This window comes from Oryctolagus cuniculus, chromosome 19 (genome assembly GCF_964237555.1).
Source record: "Oryctolagus cuniculus chromosome 19, mOryCun1.1, whole genome shotgun sequence".
NCBI lineage: Eukaryota > Metazoa > Chordata > Mammalia > Lagomorpha > Leporidae > Oryctolagus > Oryctolagus cuniculus.
Window position 1 is genome coordinate 27,688,766 of NC_091450.1, and position 22,361 is coordinate 27,711,126.

Below are 22,361 nucleotides of genomic sequence, written 5' to 3' on the forward strand. Positions count from 1 at the left end.
CCAGGGGCTGATTACACTCTGCTGGTGGAAGGGGCAAGATGACGAGGAGACTAGAAGGAGGTTCCATGCTGCCGCTTAACAACCAGGGCTCAGAGCATGTGCAACACCTCTACTTTCATTCCTAGACGTTAGCAACCATCCCAGTTGAAAGACAGGTTGGAAAACGCAGTCCTCAGTGCTCAGAAAGTAAGAATGAGAAGGGCAGGCAACAACTGGTAATACTTAGGAACGTTTTTATTACCACTATTTAAAAATGTGTTAATCTTTAACACAAAACTTTGGTTTAACGTAAGTCATAAACATTTCTTTACTATCATTAAAAAAAGTTGCAAACGCTATTTCCAGCAGTTCTTTTTTGCAGGGTTCATTTGGCCAATCCTTAATTGAATCTTTGTGTTTTTAAATTTTTAACTCTTGGGGCTGGTGCTGTGCATAGTAGGTTAAGCCTCTGCCTGTGGTGCTGGCATCCCATATGGGTGCCAGCTCATGTCCTGGCAACCCCTCTTCAATCCAGCTCTCTGCTAATGACCTGGGAAACTAATGGAAGACGGCCAAGTGCTTGGGTCCCTGCACTGGCATGGGAGACCCGGAAGAAGCTCCTGACTCCTGGCTTTGGATCAACTCAGCTCCAGCCATTGCAGCCATTTTGGGAGTGAACTAGTAGATGGAAGACTCTCTGTTGCCTCTTTCTGTTTGTAACTCTGCCTCTCAAATAAATAAATAAATAAATCTTTAAATAAAAATAAATTTTTACTCTCACAAGTAGTTCTTGGAATTATTAATTTTTAATTGCATGTATTTTAAAATTTCATATATTTTAAATTTCATATATTTTTCATTACAAAGCGCCAAACTATCATACACCAAACTTTGAAAAAGGAGCAGAAAATGCCAATCATCTTATCAGCATAACCACTGTGAACAGTGTTCTGCTTTCTCCTGGCCTTTTTTCTTGCACATAATTTTATGCTCCTCCTTTCCTGACTACCAAACTAATACAGGATGACTTGGTAAAGATTCAGAAGAACAGCAACAAGGGAGCACCAAGAAAAACCTTCCATAATTCTGCCACTTGTGGGCAACCACTACTGTTTGGCCTATTTCCTCACTGCATTATTTTTAGTAGCAGTAGTATTAATTATTTTTTATATTTTCCATGGCTGAGATCATGCTAAAACTGCAATCATTTTCCTGTTTTGTTTAATCCTGTACTACAAGCATTTCTCTGTGTGCTTAAAAGCTTTTAAAATAGTTTAAAAGTCTTAACTATTACACCACAGTATTAATTTTTTTTTTATTATTTCACAGGCAGAGAGATGGGGGAGGCGGAAGAGCCAGCACACTCCCATCTGCTGGTTCACTTCCCAAATGCCTGCAATGAAGCCAGGAGCTGGAAAGCCATCCGCATCTCCCTGTGGATGGCAGAGTTCCAACCAGCTGAGCCGTCACCTGCTGCCTTATAGTTGTGCATTACCAGAGAGCTGTAATTGGGAACCAGAGCCCGGGCTTGGACCCAGGCACTCTGATATGGGATGAGGGCATTCCAGCTTGCATCTTAACCAGCAGGCCAAAATGCCCACCCCTTCAATCTTAAACTATATTAATGACTGCACACTATTTCTTCAAATAGATTCATCGCAGTTCAAAATCTTTTTTTCATGTTTTGCTATGAGAGGCATCTTCACACATACATTTTGCTTACATTTCTGAGGATAAGTTCTGGAAACAGAATTGTTTGTCCTGCATATGATGTGTACATGAATGCTTTATTTTTTAATGTTTTATTTATTTTAAATTTTTTAAGATGAACAAATTTCATGTATTTCCTATATAAAGATTTAGGGACACAGTGATACTTCCCACCCTACCCTTCTTCCTCCTTCCTTTCTTATTCTTTCTCTTGCTTTTTTTTTTTAAAGATTTATTGTAATTTATTTGAAAGAATTACAGAGAGAGGTAGAGAGAGAGCAAGCGAGAGAGAGGTCTTCCATCTGCTGTTTCACTCCCCAAATGGCCACAACAGCCAAAGCTGAGCTGATCCAAAGCCAGGAGCCAGCAGCCAGGAGCTTCTTCAGGGTCTCCCATGTGGGTGCAGGGGCCCAAGGACTTGGGCCATCCTCTACTGCTATCCCAGGCCACAGTAGAGAGCTGGATAAGAAGAGGAGCAGCAGGGACTAGAACCAGCACCCATATGGGATGCTGGTGCTTCAAGCTGAGGATTTAACCCACTGTGCCATAGCACTGGCCCCTCTTTCTCTTAATTTTTATAATGATCTACTTTCAGTTTATTTTATACTCATAAGATTACTCCTACACTAAGTAAAGAGTATGAATGTTTTTAAAGACTTCCACGTGTAGGCATTTTTTTCTTAAAATTTATTTATTCATTCATCATTCATTCATTTATTTGAAAGACAGAGTCCCAGATAGAGAGAGAGAGAGAGATTGAGATCTTCCATTCATTGGTTCACTCCCAAGGTGGCTGCAATGGTCAGCAATGGGTTAGGTCAAAGCCAGGAGCCAGGAACTTCATCTGGGTCTCCCACATGGGTGGCAGGGGCCCAAACACGTGGGCCATCTTCCAAACTTCCCCCGGCTATTAGAAGGGAGCTGGATGGCAAGTGGAACAGCTGGGATACAAATCAATGTCTGTATGAGATGCTGGCATCACAGGCGGCAGGTTTACCTGCTATGCCACAATGCTGGTTCTATGTGCAGGTACTTCCACACGGTTGCTAACGCACGGAGAATGCCATGCTGTATCCTTATTTGAATTTAGCTTTTTTTATTTTTTTAATTTGACAGGCAGGGACACATAGAGAGTTCACGTTTGCTGGTTCACTCCCTAATGGCCCCAGGCTGGGGTTGGGCTGGATTGAAGTGAGAGCTAGTGGAACTCAATCCAGGTCTCCCTGTGCGTGTGGGATTCCAGCTGATGAACCATCCCTGCTGCCTCCCAGGATCTGCATTAGCAGGAGGCTGGATCAGGATCAGGAGCTGGATCAGGGCACTGAGCCCAGGCATTCTGAAATGGGCTGCAGGATCCGAACAGGAGGCTTAGTCATCAGGCCAAACATCTATCCATGACTCATCTTATAGCTTATGCTTAATATTTGTTTATTCATTTTAATTTATTTTAAAGGGGAGAGAGAGACAGAGAGAGATTTTGATCTTTTATTGATTTACTCCCCAAATGCCTGCAACAGCTGGGGCTGGGCCAGGCTGAAGGCAGGAGCCAGGGTCTCCATCCGGGTCCCCTGTTTGGGTGGCAGGAACCCAGACACTTGAGCCATCATCTGCTGCCTCCCAGACACACTAGCAGGAGGCTGGATTGGAAGCAGAGGAGCTGGGACTCAATCCCAGGCACTGCAATATGGGATGTGGGCCTGCCAAACAGCAACTTAACTCTCAGGGCTACAATGACAATCCTAGGTGCTTTTTTTAAAATTTCAATAGTTTTAAGATTTGTAGTCCATATCATACATCAGAAGTCTTAAAAATACTCAAGGAACATACATAATTTGAAAAAGTATGCATGGATTTCAAAATTTTTTGTACCAAAATAATCTTATCTTTTAAAACTATTTGTGTGAATTTGAAAGGCAGAGTCACACACCACACCACACCACACCACACCACACCACACCACACCGGGACGGAAGGAGGGAGGGAGGGAGGGAGGGAGGGAGGAAAGAGAGAGAGAGAGAGAGAGAGAGAGAGAGAGAGAAGAAAGATTCCAGCTGGCCAGTCACTGCCCACCTGACCACAGTAACCAGGTCTGGGCCAGATCAAAGCCAGGAACCCAGAACTCCACCCAGGCCTCCCACGTGGGTGTGGGGGCCCAAGAATTTGATCTATCTTCTGCTACCTCTCCAGGCACATTAGCAGGAAGCTGGATTGGAAGCATCAGCCAGGACTCACACTGGTACTATCAAGATGAGATGGTGGCATAGCAAGCAATGGCTTAACCAGCTATTGGCCCTAAAAATAATTTTTGAAAAATTATTTTTCCAGTTACAAGATTCTAGCTTGACTTTTTTCTTTCACTATTTTAAAGGTATCCCTCCACTGTACTTTTACTTTGCTTGTTTCTGAAGAGAAATCTGTCATTATTCTTACCTTTTTTCTTTATGTGACATGCCATTTTTCTCTGGCCTTCTTTAAGATTTTATGTTTATCAGTGATTTTGAGCAATTCAATTATTTGTGTTTTTCTGTAGCTTTTTTTTAATTCTATTTTTCTACTTAAATTTTATTGAGCTCCTTGGATATATGAGTTTCTTGTACTTGTTAGGTTTGCACACTTTTTGGTCACTGTCTTTTCAGAGTTCCTTCCACCTTCTAATACACATATAATATGCTGCCTGAAGGTGTTCATCATTCAGATACTCTCTTCCAGTTTTAAATTTTTTTTTCTATCTGCATTTTAATTTTTTTCTATTTGTGTTTCTTTCAGTATAGTTTCTATTGCCCTTTTGGAGTATCTTATCTTTGGTTAATCCCATCCTGTGTCCATTTTACTTCCAGACACCATGGTTTCCATCTGTGGAAGTTCAGTTGGGGTCTTTTAAAGTACTTGTACATTTATATTTAAGTTTTTGAATATATTACATAAGGCTGTAGGAACAACTTTATTAATTTATTTTTAAAGATTTATTTACTTATTTAAAAGGTGGAGTTACAGAAAGAGAGAGGAAGAGGCAGAGAGACAGAGATGGTTCTTCCATCTGCTGGTTCACTCTCCAAATAGCCACAATGGCTGGGTCTATGCCAGGCCAAAGCCGAGAGTCAGGAGCTTCATTCCAGTCTCCCACATGGATGCAGGGCCCAAGCACTTGTGCTGTCTTCTGTTGCTTTCCCAGGAGCATCAGCAGGGAGATGGATAGGAAGTGGAGCAGCCAGGACCTGAACTGATGCCCATATGGGATGCTGGTGCTGCAGGCAGTGTCTTAACCTGCTCCACTACAGTGCCACTCCTGTAGTAACTATTCTAGTGCCCTTGTCTGATAACTCCAATGTCTGTGTCTATTCTGGGTCACTTGATTAATTTTCTTTTTTCTTCATGAGCTTTTTTTTTTTTTATGTCTGATTATCTTCGATAAGATGCCAGACATTGTTGATTACTGAATGTTTTTGTGTTCTAGTAAACTTCCTTGATTTTTTTTTAAAAAATGGAATTCAGTTGTTTTGGAAACATTTTTAATCTTTTGATCTTCTTTTAGGATTTGTTGAATGGGATCAGAATAGTGTTTAGTCTAAGGCTAATTCTTCCCTAATAATGAGGTGAGGCTCTCTGGAGTATTGTAAGGTATGAGGTTATTGGTCTGGCAGGTAGAAATGTGCATTACCCCCAGTCTGACCTGCATGTCTGCTGTTCTCCTAATTATTCCAACCGTTCTTTCTCTGGCTTTAGGAGGTTCCTAATCCATGTGTGCCACTCAGAACTTTGATGAATGCTCAAGAAGCACCTTTTACAAATCTCCAGGGTTCTTTCTGAGTGTGGTTTCCTCCTTCTGAGTACTCTTTCCTGTAAACCCCAGCTCCTAGGACCCAGTTCCTCAGATCAGGAAGTCTGCTTGGGTCCTCCTGGGTTCCTCTTTCCTGTGTTGTGATCTGGGGCATCCCTGAAGGCTTATGCTGGGGGACTCCTAGGGCTATGTTCTAGGGCTTTATTTCCAGTCTCCCAGGGGCCACTGTCTCTTCACTTGATCTTAGTCAAAAGGCCAAGAAGCAACTTACCACTGCCTCTTGTTGCCTGATTTCAAGTGTCCTAAAAATCACTGCTTTACATTTTTTTCTTTTTATTACTTCAGGTGGGAGAGTAAAATCCAGTCCCTGTTATTGCATCTTGGTTGGAAGCAGAGAGTCTCTAAAGCCCAAATAATCTGCTGAGGCCACATAGTTAATTTGTGTTTGAATTTATAATGAAATCTCAGTTAACTATCTCATATTTAAGTTCTTGTTTCACTATTACTGACATCTTCTGCTGATGTGGATCCTGTATTCTATTGGTAAATGCATACTTTTAGAGAATATGACCCATTTTCCTTATAATGATGATTTTGTTTTGAGACAAAGATGCATTCTATTCTCTTTCACAAATATGAGACATGCACACGGCAAGGACTGAGGAAGATATCAGTGTGGTAATTTTATCCATTTCAGGGACTTGAGAGTTCTCTAGAACACTTTACAAATAGGCTGCATTGTTAGCAGCCATTTCCTGTTCCACACTGTATCATTCTTTTCATAATTGGATTCTTAAAATACGTGCTTGATGAATAATCAGCTCCATCTCCCCTTTCAATTATATTTATTATATAGCATTTCCCAAGGGAACTACTAAAATTCTCACACTCATTAGTTCCATCAAGTATTTTTACAAAATAAAATTGATATCTCTTTCCCCCCAGATTTTCTTACTTAAGGATAAGAGTCCTACCAAAAGCATGTCATAGGCAATAAAAGAGATGGCTGAACAATCTCAGAGTGGCAAAATTCCTTCCCCTTTAAATGAATTTTCTCCTTAAGCAAAGACAGACTTTGCTGAGTTTGAGTTGAAATTTTAAACATTTTCTGATGATTTAATTGCTCACTTTCAAATACATCATCTCAGGATATTTCTGCAGGAAAATGTATAGTCTTAATGATTATTTAAATTATTTTTCTTAATAAGAGCTGTAGACTGCTAACTTAAAAGGGCATCCTCATCTAGCACAGTGGTTCTCAGCTCTGTCTTTATATTCCAGTCATCCAGGAGTATTGAAAGGATGTCAATGCCAAGAGCCCCTACTCAGACCAATTAAATCAGTATCTCTGGGCATGGAGCCTGGACATCTGTATGGTTTAAAACTCCCCTGGTGGTTTTAGTTTGCAGTCAGGATTGAACGCCGCTGATGGGGTATAAAAGCCCTCATTTTGCAGAGGGGAAAATGGACGCTCAGAAGGGTTAGGTAATTGCCTAATGTTATCCTGAGAAGAGATGTTCCATTCAACAAGTGCACATTCTTTGCCCTGCATGTGATAATAGGTGCTTCAAAGATGTTTTCTCATTTAGTCCTCATAATAACCTAGTATTTTTTACCTCATTTTATAGTCAAGGGACCCAAGGTTCACAAATGTTGAGTAACCAAGGTCGTGTTGATAGAAACTTGCACACAAAGATGTTTTCAGATCCTCACTGTTATGTTTTTTTTTTTTTATTATAAAACCTCTGTGCATTGTCACTGGAATTTTTCAAAACCCTACTCATAGAGACCCATCTTGGGATTCTGTCTATTGGGTTTAGATAGTGATATGTCAATGGGTAGAACCCCCTAAGTGCCCACGAGTTATAGGTGCTTAATACATTTGTTAAATAGGCCGGCACTGTGGCTCACTAGGCTAATGCTCTGTCTGTGGTGCCGGTACCCCGGGTTCTAGTCCTGGTTGGGGCACCAGTTCTGTCCCAGTTGCTCCTCTTCCAGTCCAGCTCTCTGCTGTGGCCCAGGAAGGCAGTGGAGGATGGCCCAAGTGCTTGGGCGCCAGTACCCGCATGGGAGACCAGGAGGAGCACCTGGCTCCTGGCTTTGGATTGGCACAGCGTGCCAGCCGCAGCAGCCATTTGGGGGTGAACCAACCGAAGGAAGACCTTTCTCTCTGTCTCTCTCTCTCTCACTAACTCTGCCTGTCAAAAAAAAAAATATATATATATATATATTTGTTAAATAAACAAATAAATGCAGGTTACATCTATCAGTACTGTTGAGCTTAAATAAAAGAAAGGCTAGACCAATTGACTTAAACATAAACGGAGCTAAATATTAGCTTACATCACTTTAAAGTTTCAGTATTCTGAATCTTGGTGCTCAAGCCCTAATGTAAGGAACCTTGTTTGTTTCCATTTCTTGTTTTGGTTTTCCTATGTGTTAGCTCTGGGTTATGATTGATAATCATGGGCTCTGACAAATCTTGGGTCAGGTGCCTGCTTTGAGCTAATCGTTGTATGGACAGGAACAAAATAATCTCATGGGTCAGGTGTGGATCATCTGATTACCTTAGAAGACAAAGAGATGGTGATGGTGGTGTCAGGTTCACAAAATTATCTGGACCCAAGAGGAGGAGAGGGTGATTTCCAAGAAAGTAGGGATAGGAATGCTGTCAACAGAAACAAATGATCTCTAAGAGGTGAAACCACAGGTACCCATGACATTGACTAAGGTCTGACTGTGCTCTGATGACTGTGTCTTGAGAGGTTTGAACATCAGGGAGGCACCTGGACAAGGGTAAGCCCCCATCTTCTTCCAATTTCTATGCCCAAGGCTTTGGAAATCCACCTCACCAGGAGCCCACAGAAGCACTTCCTCAGGCCGAGGATCCCGTCCACATTAGTCCAGATACCATCACCTCCTAGGCTGCGATGGAGGTAAGGAGCTTCGGGAGTCCATTTCTTGATGAGATTGTGTGTGCACGTGTATGCTATGGGCTGAACCCCAAGCCTGTCCTCACTGTAGCAGAGCTGGGCTCGATTGTGTGTGCACGTGCGTGCTGTGGGCTGAACCCCAAGCCTGTCCTCACTGTAGCAGAGCTGGGCTCGATTGTGTGTGCACGTGCGTGCTGTGGGCTGAACCCCAAGCCTGTCCTCACTGCAGCAGAGCTGGGCTCGATTGTGTGTGCACGTGTATGCTGAGGGCTGAACCCCAAGCCTGTCCTCACTGTAGCAGAGCTGGGCTTGATTGTGTGTGCATGTGTGTGCTGTGGGCTGAACCCCAAGCCTGTCCTCACTGCAGCAGAGCTGGGCTCAATTGTGTGTGCACGTGTATGCTGAGGGCTGAACCCCAAGCCTGTGCTCACTGTAGCAGAGCTGGGCTCGATTGTGTGTGCACGTGCGTGCTGTGGGCTGAACCCCAAGCCTGTCCTCACTGTAGCAGAGCTGGGCTCGATTGTGTGTGCACGTGTATGCTGAGGGCTGAACCCCAAGCCTGTCCTCACTGTAGCAGAGCTGGGCTCTTTCAGCTTCCTCTTGGGAGAAGCAAAGGATTCTGAGGACCAAGTACATCCTTCAAGCCAAGAAAAGATAGTGCGCTGAGCTGGAGCTTACAGCCACAGCCCAGTCTGCCAGATGAGCAAGCTGGGTCTGGTTTTCTCAAGGCTAGTCATGGCTTACGAGGCTTTGTGAACTCTGATAATGGAAGGCATAGAGTGTGTGTGTGTGTGTGTGTGTGTGCGTGCAGGTCCTTGCAGCCCCACAAAACCAGAACTGCTTAAGGCACCATCAGGTAAATAAAATGCATACATCTTGTCCATCTTCTACAGGACCAGCTGGAAGTGTCGCTGATTCACATGGATCTCAGGGAAGAGGGAGAAAAAGAGAGGAAAGGCCGGTGATGCCAGAGCTGATTTCTGAGGAATCCACAGGAACTGGGGAGCACCCAGTTACACAATTACTCTGAACATGTGATGAGTAACAGCAACATCATCATTTACTGCTCCAGTGATGAGCGTGCACAGCTGCTGGAAGCGTCTTTATGGGGCACTGTTCGCAGAGAAATGAGTAGTGTGGTGGCAATGCTGTTTTGAATGGAAGCCCCAGAAGGCTGAGCCTTCTAGATGCTGGCTGGAGCTGGAACAGAATCAAAGGATCGAAGCCCTGCAATCTGGGGAAGACAGTGAAGAAAAACAGGTGGGTAAGCAAAAGGCATTGAAGATATTTTAGCTCATGATTATGGAATGTTCCAGAAGGCAAGAGAAGCAAGAAGGTAAGACATTTAGATAATCTCAAGACCGAGCATATAAAAACGTTGATGGGGTGGATGCGACTCATGAGGAAAAATGCTCAGCACAGTTCCTGATAATAGTATGAAAAATGGAAATAACTCAATTGCTTCCAAATTATATAACAACATAGGATTAAATCAATTGCGTTTCATTCATTTATATGCTCTTATGTAGCGATCACTAATGACACAGTGAATAACTTGTAATAAAATGGGGACTATTCTTGATCCGTGAATAATAAGCATGGTACACAAATAGAACATGATCTCAGTTACACTCTCAGTTCCATTTTATGGTTCCATCATTTTATTCTTCCTTTCTCATGTATATAGTAAAATTTTTACTTTTTATGCTTATGAAGTTAATACGTCTGCATTATGGGAGATTTGGAAAGCATAGAAAACTATTTTAAAAAGCATAAAAAAGAAAATAAAAATGACCTACAGTTGCACTATTTGGTGATAACTGCTCTAAAAGCTTTGGTCTATTTTCTGTTGTTTGTTTGTTTCTGTCTTGTGTATGTTACCTGATTTTGCGAGGTGTCAGAAGTTTAGGAACACATACCTTTGCAACAAATGCAGATCGAGCCTCTAGTTCCTAACCTGTGGGCTATCCAGGGCCCTACAAAGCTAACTGTGGATATAGTGAGTTTACCCTCTGCCCCTTGAGATCTTTCATCCCAGTTAGGGACAGGGCACCATCCCTCTACCCTCTCGGAGAGGCTGTGGTATGAAAAATATCTGGGGTAAACTGGGGGTCGCTGTAGAAAATGCTAAAACTTCACTTTTGGGATGCAGCGACTGCTCCCCACCACAGGGAATTACTGTCAGGCTTCTCTCTGAGTTCTAGTCTCCCACCCTCCCAACCCCTCAACTGCTGTCTTTTTAAGCATTTCAATTTTTTTCATTTATTTGAAAGAGAGAGATTTCTCATTTGTTGATCCTCTCTCCAAATGGCTGTAATGGCTGGGGCTGGGCTAGGCTGAAGCCAAGAGCCTGGAACTCAGTCCAGGTCTTCCACGTGGATGGCAGGGGTCCAGATACTTGAGCAGTCACTGCTGCCTCCCAGAGAGCTCATGAGCAGGAAGCTGGAATTGAGTGTGGAGCTGGGATTGAAACTCAGGCAAGCAGATAAGGGAGGTGCATATCCCAAGCCACACCTTAGCTGCCCCACGAAATGCCCATCCCTCACTTGCTGTCTCAATCAACCTGCATAGACAAATAATTCCTGTTGGCGTATTAAAAATTTTGATTCTTTTTGTTTCAATCCATGCAGACTTATATAAAGACACTTGAATTCTGAATTAGAAAATTTTTGCCTGGTTGTTCTCCTAAGCTAAAAGCAATTATTTCACTGATATATATTATGTCTTCAACAATCAGATTTTACTTTTTGAACTTACATATATGTGTGTGTGTGTGTATATATATGTCAGACATATACACGCATTATATACCCATAAAGCATAAAATTCATGCATATGAGGGGTCCTTTAAAAACTCATGGAAAATGTACACTTTGGAAAAACAATGCATGAATTTCAAATATTTTTGTGCCCAATCAATGTATCTTTCAATTCCATCCTTGCACAAACTTTAAAGTTTTTTCCTCTGTCTTACCTTTTAAATCAAGGACATAGACATATAACATACTACACGAAGCACTGAAGCATTGAGAACAGTGATTCAATCAATAAGCATTTTATATCTTTTTTTAATGATTTACTTATTTAATGGAAAGGTAGAGTGACACACACACACACACATACACACACACACACGGATCTTTCATCTACTGGTTCACTTCCCAGATGGTTGCAATGGCCAGAGCTGGGCCAGGTACCAGTCAGGAGCCAGGACCCCCATCCTGGTCTCTCACATGTGTGGTGGGGAAACAATTAGTTGGGCCATTACCTGCTGCCTTCCCAGGTGTATTAGCCAGAAGCTGGATCAGAGACAGAGCACCCAGGAGTTCAACTGGAGCTCCAGTATGGGATGTTAGTGCTGCAAGGGGCGGCTTACCACAATGCTGGCCCTAGCATTTCACACTGATTCTAATGTCTTATGTTTTGTGCCCCTTTGGGATCCACTTCAAATACGAAGAGTAGATCAGCATGCAGAAAAGTGAAAGGGAAACAAGGAAGTGGACTTTACCAAACGGTAACAATGGTTTCTCACAGAAGTGTGATGAAAGGTGGTTTTATTTTCTTCTTTGTCCCTTTGGTTGTCTACATTTTCTAGTATGAGTAGGTTTTTTTTGAAGTTATATAATAAATCTACATCCATATATATCATTGTTTCCTTTAAAAGAAATCTCTGAGTGATCCAACATGGGAAGCGAGATACTCAGCAGACTCATAAAATGGCAGATGTCCTAAACAGCACTCTGGCCTCAGAATCAGCCCTAAAGGCATTCGGATCTGGCTGAAAAGCCCATGAGAGTATTTCAGGCATGGAAAGCCAAGACACTCTGGCAAAAAAAAAAAAAAAAAAAAAAAAAAAAAAAAAAAAAAAAAAACCTAAATGAAAGATCTCTGTGAGTGAGATCCCAGTGGAAAGAACAGGTCTTCAAAGAAGGAGGTACCTTTCTCTGAAGGGAGGAGAGAACCTCCACTTTGACTATGACCTTGTCTAAACAAGATAAGAGTCAGAGAACTCAAAAGGCTTCCATAGCGTTAGAAACTCATGACTGGAGCATAGGGAGATTACTGATGCCATAAACAGGAGTGTCAATTTGTAAAGTCAACAACAGGAGTCACTGTGCACTTACTCCTCATGTAGGATCTCTGTCCTTAATGTGCTGTACATTGTGATTTAATGCTATAACAAGTACTCAAACAGTATATTTCACTTTGTGTTTCTATGGGGGTGCAAACTGTTGAAATCTTTACTTAATGTATACTAAACTGATCTTCTGTAAAAAAAAAAAAAAAAATTATCAATTCCCAACTTGACTCTCACTGGGATTAAGCATGACAATAGGTCTGATCTGATTTCATCATCATTTAAAAAATCATCTATTATTTTTCACTTCGTGTTTCTATGTGGGAGCAAACTGTTGAAATCTTTACTTAATGTATGCGAAACTGATCTTCTGTATATAAAGAGAATCGAAAATGAATCTTGATGTGAATGGAAGGGGAGAGGGAGTGGGAAAGGGGAGGGTTGCGGGTGGGAGGGATGTTATGGGGGGGAAGCCATTGTAATCCATAAGCTGTACTTTGGAAATTTATGTTCATTAAATAAAAGTTAAAAAAAATAAAAGAAGTCTCTGTAGGAAAGTAGTTGGAGAGAAATAAAGCAACTATTTCAGAAAAAAAATTAGTGGGAGTTGTTGGTTGGACAGTGGATCAATATGTATTAACTAGATTCCTCAGTGTTAGAGGGATTGGAGAGTATGAGGCAAGTGATTTTGATAAGAAATTCTCACTGCCTTGATCCCAAGGAACAAGGCAAGAATATGGTTACCAGAATTGGTGGGCCAGACTGGAACCGAGTTAGTGGAGCCAGGTCCATTCATTAGGATGGGTGTCAAGGAATCAGAGAAAATTTTCCAGGAAGACAAAGTGTATACTTAGCCTTGGCACACAGCCTGGATCCCTGGCATTCTTCCTTCCTCTGATGAGATGAAGGTGAGGCTGAACTTAGAGGCAGAGACAAGGGACATCAGGGTGAGCAGAGTCAGGGAGAAGAAAATGAGCATCTGTCGCTCCCCGTCTTCGTGGAGGAACGACACAGGACCCTGCGCTGTTCTTTCATCTGCTCAGCCCTCCCCGGGTTTGCTGCTGGTTCTTCCCGGGTTGGCTACCGTCCCTTCCACCTCCGTGGAAGGGCGGTTCCCCCTAGCCACTTTCCCCACTTCCGCGGGGGAGCGTCACACCACCGGCCGGCTCTCTCGGGGGCTGCTCAGGTGTTCCCTCAGATAGATGTTCCCCTTAGATGTTTCTGGTGCATGTTGTCTCTCTCCTCCTTTATAGTCCTCTTCCACCAATCCCAACTCTGCTACCCACACGCTGAGTACGCTGCTCTCCTCCAATCAGGAGCAGGTCCTACAGTTTATTGGTTGAACTGGAGGCAGCTGTGTAGAAGCTGTTTCTCCCTTCTCAGCGCCATATTGTGGGAGAGCAGATGCATAGAATAAATCTTAATTCCAGTAACTTAGTCTAGTCCGAGTTGCTCCCAGTTGCTCCCCACAAGCATCACCCATGAAACACCTGTTACCGAGCAGGGTGCAGCTCAGTACACAAGCACCACCAGACGGAGGGTTCTAAGACTACCCTGCACATCAGAGTCACCTGGAGAGCACATGACACTAGAGATGTGGGGGCCCCGCCCTCAGAAATTCTCATCTGGTAGGTCTGGGATGCGGCCTGAGAATCTTCCCTAGAAAGACGCACCCAGAGCATGTTGATACTGCTGGGCTGGAGACCACACTCAGAACCACAGGCAACTGTTCTCAACTTGCTTGGATTTGTACAACCTGGAGAGATTTAAAACATCCTGACGCCCATGCTTCACCCCAGACCAATTAAACCCGAATCCAGGGGTGGGACTCAGTCATCAATATTTTCTTTAAAGCTCCCAGGGTGGATACAATGTGCAGCCAAGGTTGAAACGGCTGCTCTAAGGAGAATTAATTTAATCTGCTTAACTACTGAGTACATTGGCAGCAGGTACTAAATTAGCTCATCACCAACTACCACCCATTTCTCTGTGGACCTAGGAGTTGAAATTGTGCCTAGGAAAGTTTCTTAGAAGAGTGAAACTTAAAACTTGTGCCCCAGCTGCTTTCCTAAACGCTAAAGAAAGAAGGGGAAACGCTTGACACTTGGTTGAGGAGAGAATGAAGAGAAACATACAAATCTGAACATGGCGATGTCCCCACTGGAGAGAAGCAAAGACTGGGCAGGTGCAGGATGCTTTGGTTAAAAAGTCAAGCTTGGAGGTGAGAGGTCATTGCCTTCCAAGTCTTCTCCGTGTATCTCTGAAGCTGTTCTGACAGAATCAGAGCTACATCACACAAGGTACTTCCACAGATGTGTAGCTTGGAGGAGGTGAAATCTGCTCCACGACTTGCCTGCCTTGCCTCTCCCTCTTAATCTTATGTGTCTAGCTTGCTTCCAACCCAAGTGCCCACCAAGTCTCACTTTCTGGAGTGTTTCTGTCAGGGCTGGCAGCCCGTTGTTTTTCAGCCAGGCATTATTTTAAAGCATCCCACCTCCCATGGGAGAAGTCTTCCAGCTGGTACCTTGCACTTTGGTAAAGCATGCCCTGGAAAAAAAAAAGTCACATAGTCTAGGGAGTGGCTGCTTAGTGGTGAGATGACGGGCTTAGGGACTGAAGAGGAACTGTTTTCAAAGACCTTGTTCGGGGCCGGCACTGTGGCGTAGTGGGTAAAGCTGCCACCTGCAGTGCCAGCATCCCAACTGGGCACTGGTTCGAGTCTCAGCTGTTCCACTTCCGATCCAGCTTTCTGCTATGGCCTGGGAAAGCAGTAGAAGATGACGCAAGTCCTCTTCTCATCCACCCACATGAGAGACCCAGAAGAAGTTCCTGGCTCCTGGCTTCGGATAGGTGCAGTTCTGGCTGTTGCGGCCAGTTGGGGAATGAACCAGTGGATGGAAGATCCAGTGGATGGAAGATCTTTCTCTTTCTCTGTAACTCTTTCAAATAAATAAATAAATCTTTTTTAAAAAAGGACTTTGTTCATAAGCTGAATTGTGTACCCCCAGTACCTCAACATGTGAATATATTCAGATAGGGTCTTTTTTTTTTTTTTTTTGGATTTATTTATTTATTTGAAAGGCAGAGTTATAGAGAAGCAAAGGCAGAGAGAGAGAGAGAGAGTCTTCATCCACTGGTTCACTCCCCAGATGGCTGTTAATGGCTGGAGCTGCACCGATCTGAAGCCAGGAGCCAGGTGCTTCTTCTGGGTCTTCCACATGGGTGCAGGGATACAAAGATTTGGGCCATCTACTGCTTTCCCAGGCCATAGCAGAGAGCTGGATCAAAGTGGAGCAGCTGCGTCTTGAACTGGTGCCCAAATGGGATGCTGGCACTGCAGGCGGCGGCTTTACCTGCTATGCCACAGTGCAGCCCCAGCTTGCCTCCTCTCTTGATGACAAGGAGAAGCAAGGAGAATTAATGGATGCACCAGGGTGATAGATTTTTGTCCCTTTCCCAAGCTGAGGATTAACAGGGCCCACAAGTTGGAACCTGACATGAGGCTTTATATCTCCTTGCTTAGGCAGTGGTCATATATTTGAGTCTTCTGGCCAAGGAATCCTTCAAGGCCAGTTGGTCAGCTGCTCCTTGTCCAGCTGAATCAGCTGTCAAGTCCCAAAGCAGTGCAAACTGCCCAGCTTGATGCGTGTGTAGGAAGGGTGTACGCCCAGCTGCATACATCTCTCTCAATTAGTTTATCTTCTCTTTTTCTCTGTATGTGGGTGTGTTTATTCTCCTTTTTCTCTTTGCCTCTCTTCCATTTGGTGGGCTCCTGAATGTTACTTGATGTGTGTCTGCGTCAATCTGTATGCATATATGTCTCTCTTGTGAAACCTTGTGTATATTAAGGTAATCATCAAACTTATGAAAATGAAACCCTTATCCAGAAATGGGTAAGAGTCCATTCCATTCCTCTCTACTCTTCCCCAAGCAGCTCATTTGCATTGCACCCTCCCCTTTTGGAAACTAGATGAAGATTTTGATAATGATCTCAGGACTTTATCTAAAGTTCCTTCAGAAGATTATAGTGAACCTGCCCATTGCAGGATTTCCCTTATAGCCAGAGATAAAATACCTTGATCAAGCTTCCATAAAAACACACATCACATCAATTAACAGATATCGCCAGGGGCAGGCTCCTTGTTCAACATCTGCTCCTTTATTACTAACAGCGCCAGCAGAATATATTACGGGGAGCGTGTCCATGAGCTTCTGCCGGCCTCCAAGAGTGCAGTGAGCTTTATGCTGGGCCTGCTCACTTTTCTACTGAGCCACACGAAAGTTGCCTATTGAGCAGTGCCATGGCATGTATTCCTCCTCCATTCTGGCAAAACCATAAAGGCTAACATTGTTCTATGGGGAACTTAGCCTCTCTCTTCAGGTAGCTTGTTTTCAAAAAGCAGGCATCCATAGCAAGAAAGGGCGATGACCCATGATGGGAGCTGTGTTTCTTCAGTGTTTGCTGTGTTTCAGACACTGTGGTACGTACTTCACATGCAACGAAGCCAACTCTATTGGGAGGGACTATCATTTGCATTTAGAAGCTGAGGCTGAGGCATTGAGAGTTCAAGTGTGTTTCTCAAAGCCAAAAGCGGGGGCCAGCACTGTGGCGTAGCAGGTAAGACCACCACCTACAGTGCCGGCATCCTGTACGGGCATTGGTTCAATTCCTGGCTGCTCTACTTCTGATCCAGCTCTCTGCTATGGCCTGGGAAAGCAGTGGAAGATGGCCCAAGTCCTTGGGTCCCTGCACCCACGTGGGAGACCTGGAAGAAGCTCCTGGCTTTGGATCGGCGTAGCTCCAGATGTTGTGGCCATATGGGGAGTGAAGCACCGAGGGGAAGACCTCTCTCTCTGCCTTTCCTTCTCTCTCTGTGTAATTCTGACTTTCAAATAAATAAGTAAATCTTAAAAAAAAAAGAAAAGAAAGCCAATAGGAAGCCATGGTGGACAGTTCCTTGTTCTCGTTCCCCCTTCTACTGGAAATGACCTTAACCTTCTGACCTAAGATTGGGCATGTGATTCAGGCCAAAGCAATCACAGAATGCATCTTCTTGGCAAGCATGGTTTATCTTAGGTGGACACCTGCCCAGCACATGCAACCAGAACCATGTTTTGGAGCTCATCTGCTTGGAGGAAGAAATAAATGTTTCATTCTGGGACATGGTGGAGAAGTTCTTTTTTCTGCCTTAGTAATAAAATGAGACTGACAGGCAAAGAGATCTCTAGGAAGCAAAGATGAGAAACAGATGGAGACAGAGAGAACCTGGGCAGTGCTCAGGGTCGTGTCCAGTTCCCCAGTGAAGATGTGTGCAGCAGTGTGGACAGGGCTATCGGGCACTGAAGCTTCGTGTCTGCTCTTTCCCCCTCTTGGCACTCACCTTGGGGGAAGCCAGCTGCCCTGTTGTAAGGACACTCAGGCAGCGCTGTGGAGGACCACATGCTAAGTAACTCAGGCCCTGTTGCCAACAGCCATGTGAGTGACCCTCCTTGGAAGGGGATCCTGTAGGCCTCAGATGAATGCAGCCCCAGCTTGCATGTTGAGGAAAGCTCAGGAGAGACTAATTCTGGCCTGCAGAGACTGTGCGACAAGAAATGCTTTTTGCTCTGAGTGGCTGTGTTTCAGGGTAGTTTGTTATGCAGCAGTAGATAACTAACACAGTGGATTTCTGTCCATAGTACCAACAAATCCTGACAAGGAGGAGGTACCACTCAAACTCAATAGATGATTATTGCTGGCCTCATCCACAGCCGTTTCTGCAGAGCCATGGTTTCCCTGAGGAACTTAGCATACCATGTAGTCTCTGCTGGGCACTCTGGATGGGACTGACTCCTGTGATGGGGTGGGATATAACTGGATTAAAACATGCATTCCATCTCCTGGCCACAGTGGCTGGTTTTAGGATGGGCACCTCAAAGAGCCACTTAGATGCAGTGAGATAATTTTTGCAACTCGAAGAGGAAATTCCTCTCTGTTCAGCAGAGACGTCCAGGAAAACTCTTGCTTTCCAAGGAAGATGTGGTAGAAAGATGTGAAGGTGGATGCTTCTGCAGCTATTTTGCTGCCGTGAGGCAGTGTTCATTCAGGCTAGGGTTCCACTGTGCTTGTAGAGGGCAGAGGAGAGAGATGGACAGATACCAGGTTTTTGGGTAATGTAGTTAGTCCCACAATCATAAGCCCTACCCAAAGCCCTCTTGTGGATGTTTTAGTCATTTGAATCTATGGATTCTATTTATTACTTATGACAATTCAGTTTTGGTTCTCTGTTCCAGGAAACAAAAAGATTCTTAACTGATACACAAACCCAGGTTTGTATGAATCCTATGCTCACACTCTTGTAAACTGCCAAAAAATTATATATTGCCATATCAGACATGAGCAATGGGTTCCTGTTTAAAAATGATATTAGACACAGGCTCTTCCAACTTCATATTAAAGGACTCCAAGAAGAGACAGAGACATGGGAACTTTGCCCCACGACGGACACGGCCAGTGAGACGACCGTCAAATCTGCGTGGAGACGCCACTCATCACAAGACTGATGGGGCTGCACTGTGAACCGCACAATGATTTTGTTGTCTAGAACAGGGCAAGTCTGAGAAGAAATGCTGCCTCTCTTGCAGGTCTACCGCACAGCGGCTAGAAGCCACTGACTGACCCCCGCTGTGGCTGCTGTGTCGGCCATGGTAGAAGCCATTGACTGACCCCGCTGCGGCTGCTGTGTCAGCCATGGTAGAGCATTGCTGAGAAGGTCTTACAAGTCTTTTTATGGGTATTTCATGCTCAGGTAATTGGTTATTCTAAAATATGAAATGGCTTTAAAAAAATCAATCTAATGCCTCTCTTTAAAAGCATACTTTAAGATGTACTCCAGCTGTTTGGGTGAATAATTAAAATAGGAAACTCAAGGATGAAAGTATTTTGGCATAAAAATATTGGCAATTAAATTCCTTATGAATGTTGATGCACTTTTTAATATATTTTCTAGTTATCTTTTAAAGGTATTTTATTCCTTTGAGAGTTCAGAGAGGCAGAGAAGTCTCCCATCTATTGCTTCACTCCACAAACGCCTGCAACACTGGGGGCCGGGCTGCGCTGGAAACTCAACACCGGTTTCCCACATGGGTGGCAGGAACCCAACTGCTTGAGACATCACTTGTTGCTTTCCTGGATGTGGATCAGCAGAACGTTGGAAGCAGAGTGGAGCTGGAGCTCAAACTCATGCTGTCCCAAGTGGTGTCTTGCCATGTTAAATGTGGGCCCCTTGAGAAATTTTTCAAAAGACAAGACAGGTATTCGGGAAGACAAAAGCACAGAGGGAACAAAAGTCGTGGTAACTGATTTGTTTTAGATAGAGTATCACAGTACCATCGCATGTCAGTCTTTGATAAATACTGTTAATGACAGTAAGACTAATCTATAGGTCAGAGTTATGGTTCTAGGCACAGTGCTAACTACTTCACAAGAGCATTCTTGTTTCAAAATATGAATTAAATTATGTTTTTTAAATGCCTTAAATATCACGCATCCCATTTGTAGGTCCAATAAATATAGGACAAGCCAAAATGTAAAAAAAAAAGAACTCACAGACAAAATTCAACATCAGTTAGTCATGAAAATTAATAAAGTGAGAAGTAATGGGATACTTTCTTCACATGACAAAAATACTAATTTAAAATATGCAGTCGGCCGGCGCCGCAGCTCACTTGGCTAATACTCCGTCTGTGGTGCCAGCACACCGGGTTCTAGTCCCGGTCGGGGCGCCGGATTCTGTCCCGGTTGCTCCTCTTCCAGGCCAGCTCTCTGCTGTAGCCCGGGAAGGGAGTGGAGGATGGCCCAAGTGCTTGGGCCCTGCACCTGAATGGGAGACAAGGAGGAGGCACCTGGCTCCTGGCTTCGGACTGATGCAACGCGCCGGCCGTAGCGGCCACTTGGGGGGTGAACCAACGGAAAAAGGAAGAACTTTCTCTCTGTCTCTCTCTCTCTGTCTAACTCTGCCTGTCAAAAAAAAAAATATGCAGTCAACATGTTTAATAGGGGCTGGTGCTGTGGTGTAGTGAGTAAAGCAGTCTCCTGCAGAGCCGGGATCGCCTATGAGCACCGGTTCAAGACTTGGCTGCTCCACTTCCAATCCAGCTCTTTGCTATGACCTGGGAAAGCAGTGGAAAATGGTCCAAATCCCTGGGGGCCCGCACCCTCGTGGGAGACCCAGAAGCTCCTGGCTCCTGGCTTCAGATCAGCTAAGTTCTGGCCATTGCAGCCATTTGGGGGAGTGAACCAGCAAATAGAAGACCTCTTTTTCTTTCTGGCTCTACATCTATCTTTAACTCTTTCAAATAAATAAAATAAATCTTAAAAAAAAAAAACATGTTTAATAATAGAGAAACATGCAAGGAGTTCCTCTTATAAAGTTATCCAAAGATATTTCTTGGCCTAATTGTTTTGGTAGTTTGGGATGATATAATAAAGAATGAAACAGAAATTGAAAGCATAAATATTAACTTTTAATTACTGCTTATTTGTATATTATTATTTGTATATATTAATTGACATCTAGAAAGCTGAAAATAAAAAAAAATTTTTTTATTTTACAGGTAGAGTTATAAACAGTGAGAGAGAGAGACACAGAGAAAGGTCTTCCTTCTGTTGGTTCACTCCCTAAATGGCCGCCACGGCCGGCGCTGCGTTGATCTTAAGTGCTTCCTCCCAGTCTCCCATTCGGGTGCAGGGCCCAAGGACCTGGGCCATCCTCCACTGCACTCCCGGGCCACAGCAGAGAGCTGGACTGGAAGAGGAGCAACCATGACTAGAACCTGGTGCCCATATGGGATGCTGGTGCCGCAGGTGGAGTATTAACCAAGTGAGCCATGGCGCCGGCCTGATAAAACAAATTTTTAAGATCGGTAAGGAATTGAGTAGGATGGATAAATCCATGAACCAAAACCTTTAAAGTATCAACAAATTTTAAAGTGAAGTTATAGCAGAAAACATGATTCATCTGTAGCTGCCCCACAGACACTCAAAAGTATCCACAATAGAAAATGTGTATAACATATATGGATAAATATATACAATTTGATTGAGAGGCATGTTAAAGAGAATATCTTGTAATTTAAAATGAGAAAATCAAATATTACCAAGGCGCAGCCATTAAAACACTTGTCTATTGGTTCACAGGATTGTAATCAAAATCCTATTGAGACTTGCAAGGTTCTGGCAAAAATGATACTAAAGTCGATCTTAAAGAATCAATCAATGAGATTACCCAAGAACATTTTTAAAAAGGGTGATGTCCAAGGACATTTTAAAACAAAGAATCTGCCTGACAAAAATCACAAAATGTTTCCTAAAGATTAATCAATTGAAACATGGTATTGATGCAAGAAATAATCAATGGGATAAAAGAAATGCATGGACTAAAACCCATGTATCATGGAAGACCATAATACAGAAGGCATCACAGTCTATAGTAAACAGGCAAATTTAAGAAGTTATACTAGAAAAATTAGTCGTTCAAGGGAAAAGAACCAATTTATTTAGATGATTTGTATTTTGCTCCCAAATACATTCCAAATGAGTTCAACATGCAATTATTTTTAATAACCTATAAAAGCTTTAATAAAATTAGGGGTGGGGCCTGGCTCCGCGGTTACACTGGCGCTCAGGGTGCCTGCTGGCAGTACCAGAGTGCCTGCCTTACAGTCCCGTCTCCTCTCCTGACTCCACCTTCTTGCGAAGGCCACCACCCTGGAAGGCAGCAGGTGATGGCTCTAGTGTGAGGGTCTCTGCCATCCACAGGGGAGATCTGGATTAAAATCGTTTCAGTTTCCTGGCTTCAGCCTGGTCCAGCCCTGGTTGTTGTGGGGTATTTGGGGAGTGAAC

At 43.6% G+C, this 22,361-nt stretch overlaps 1 long non-coding RNA gene across 1 annotated transcript in view; it reads right to left on the minus strand.

Annotated features, from left to right (window-relative positions):
* Positions 1-1,161: 1,161 nt before the first annotated feature.
* LOC108176777 (uncharacterized) overlaps positions 1,162-22,361 on the minus strand; it is a 35,608-nt gene continuing 14,408 nt past the window's right edge. The window contains exon 2 of the long non-coding RNA XR_011384811.1: positions 1,162-9,634. This is a non-coding gene — a long non-coding RNA (uncharacterized lncRNA). The remainder of the gene's footprint in view (positions 9,635-22,361) is intronic.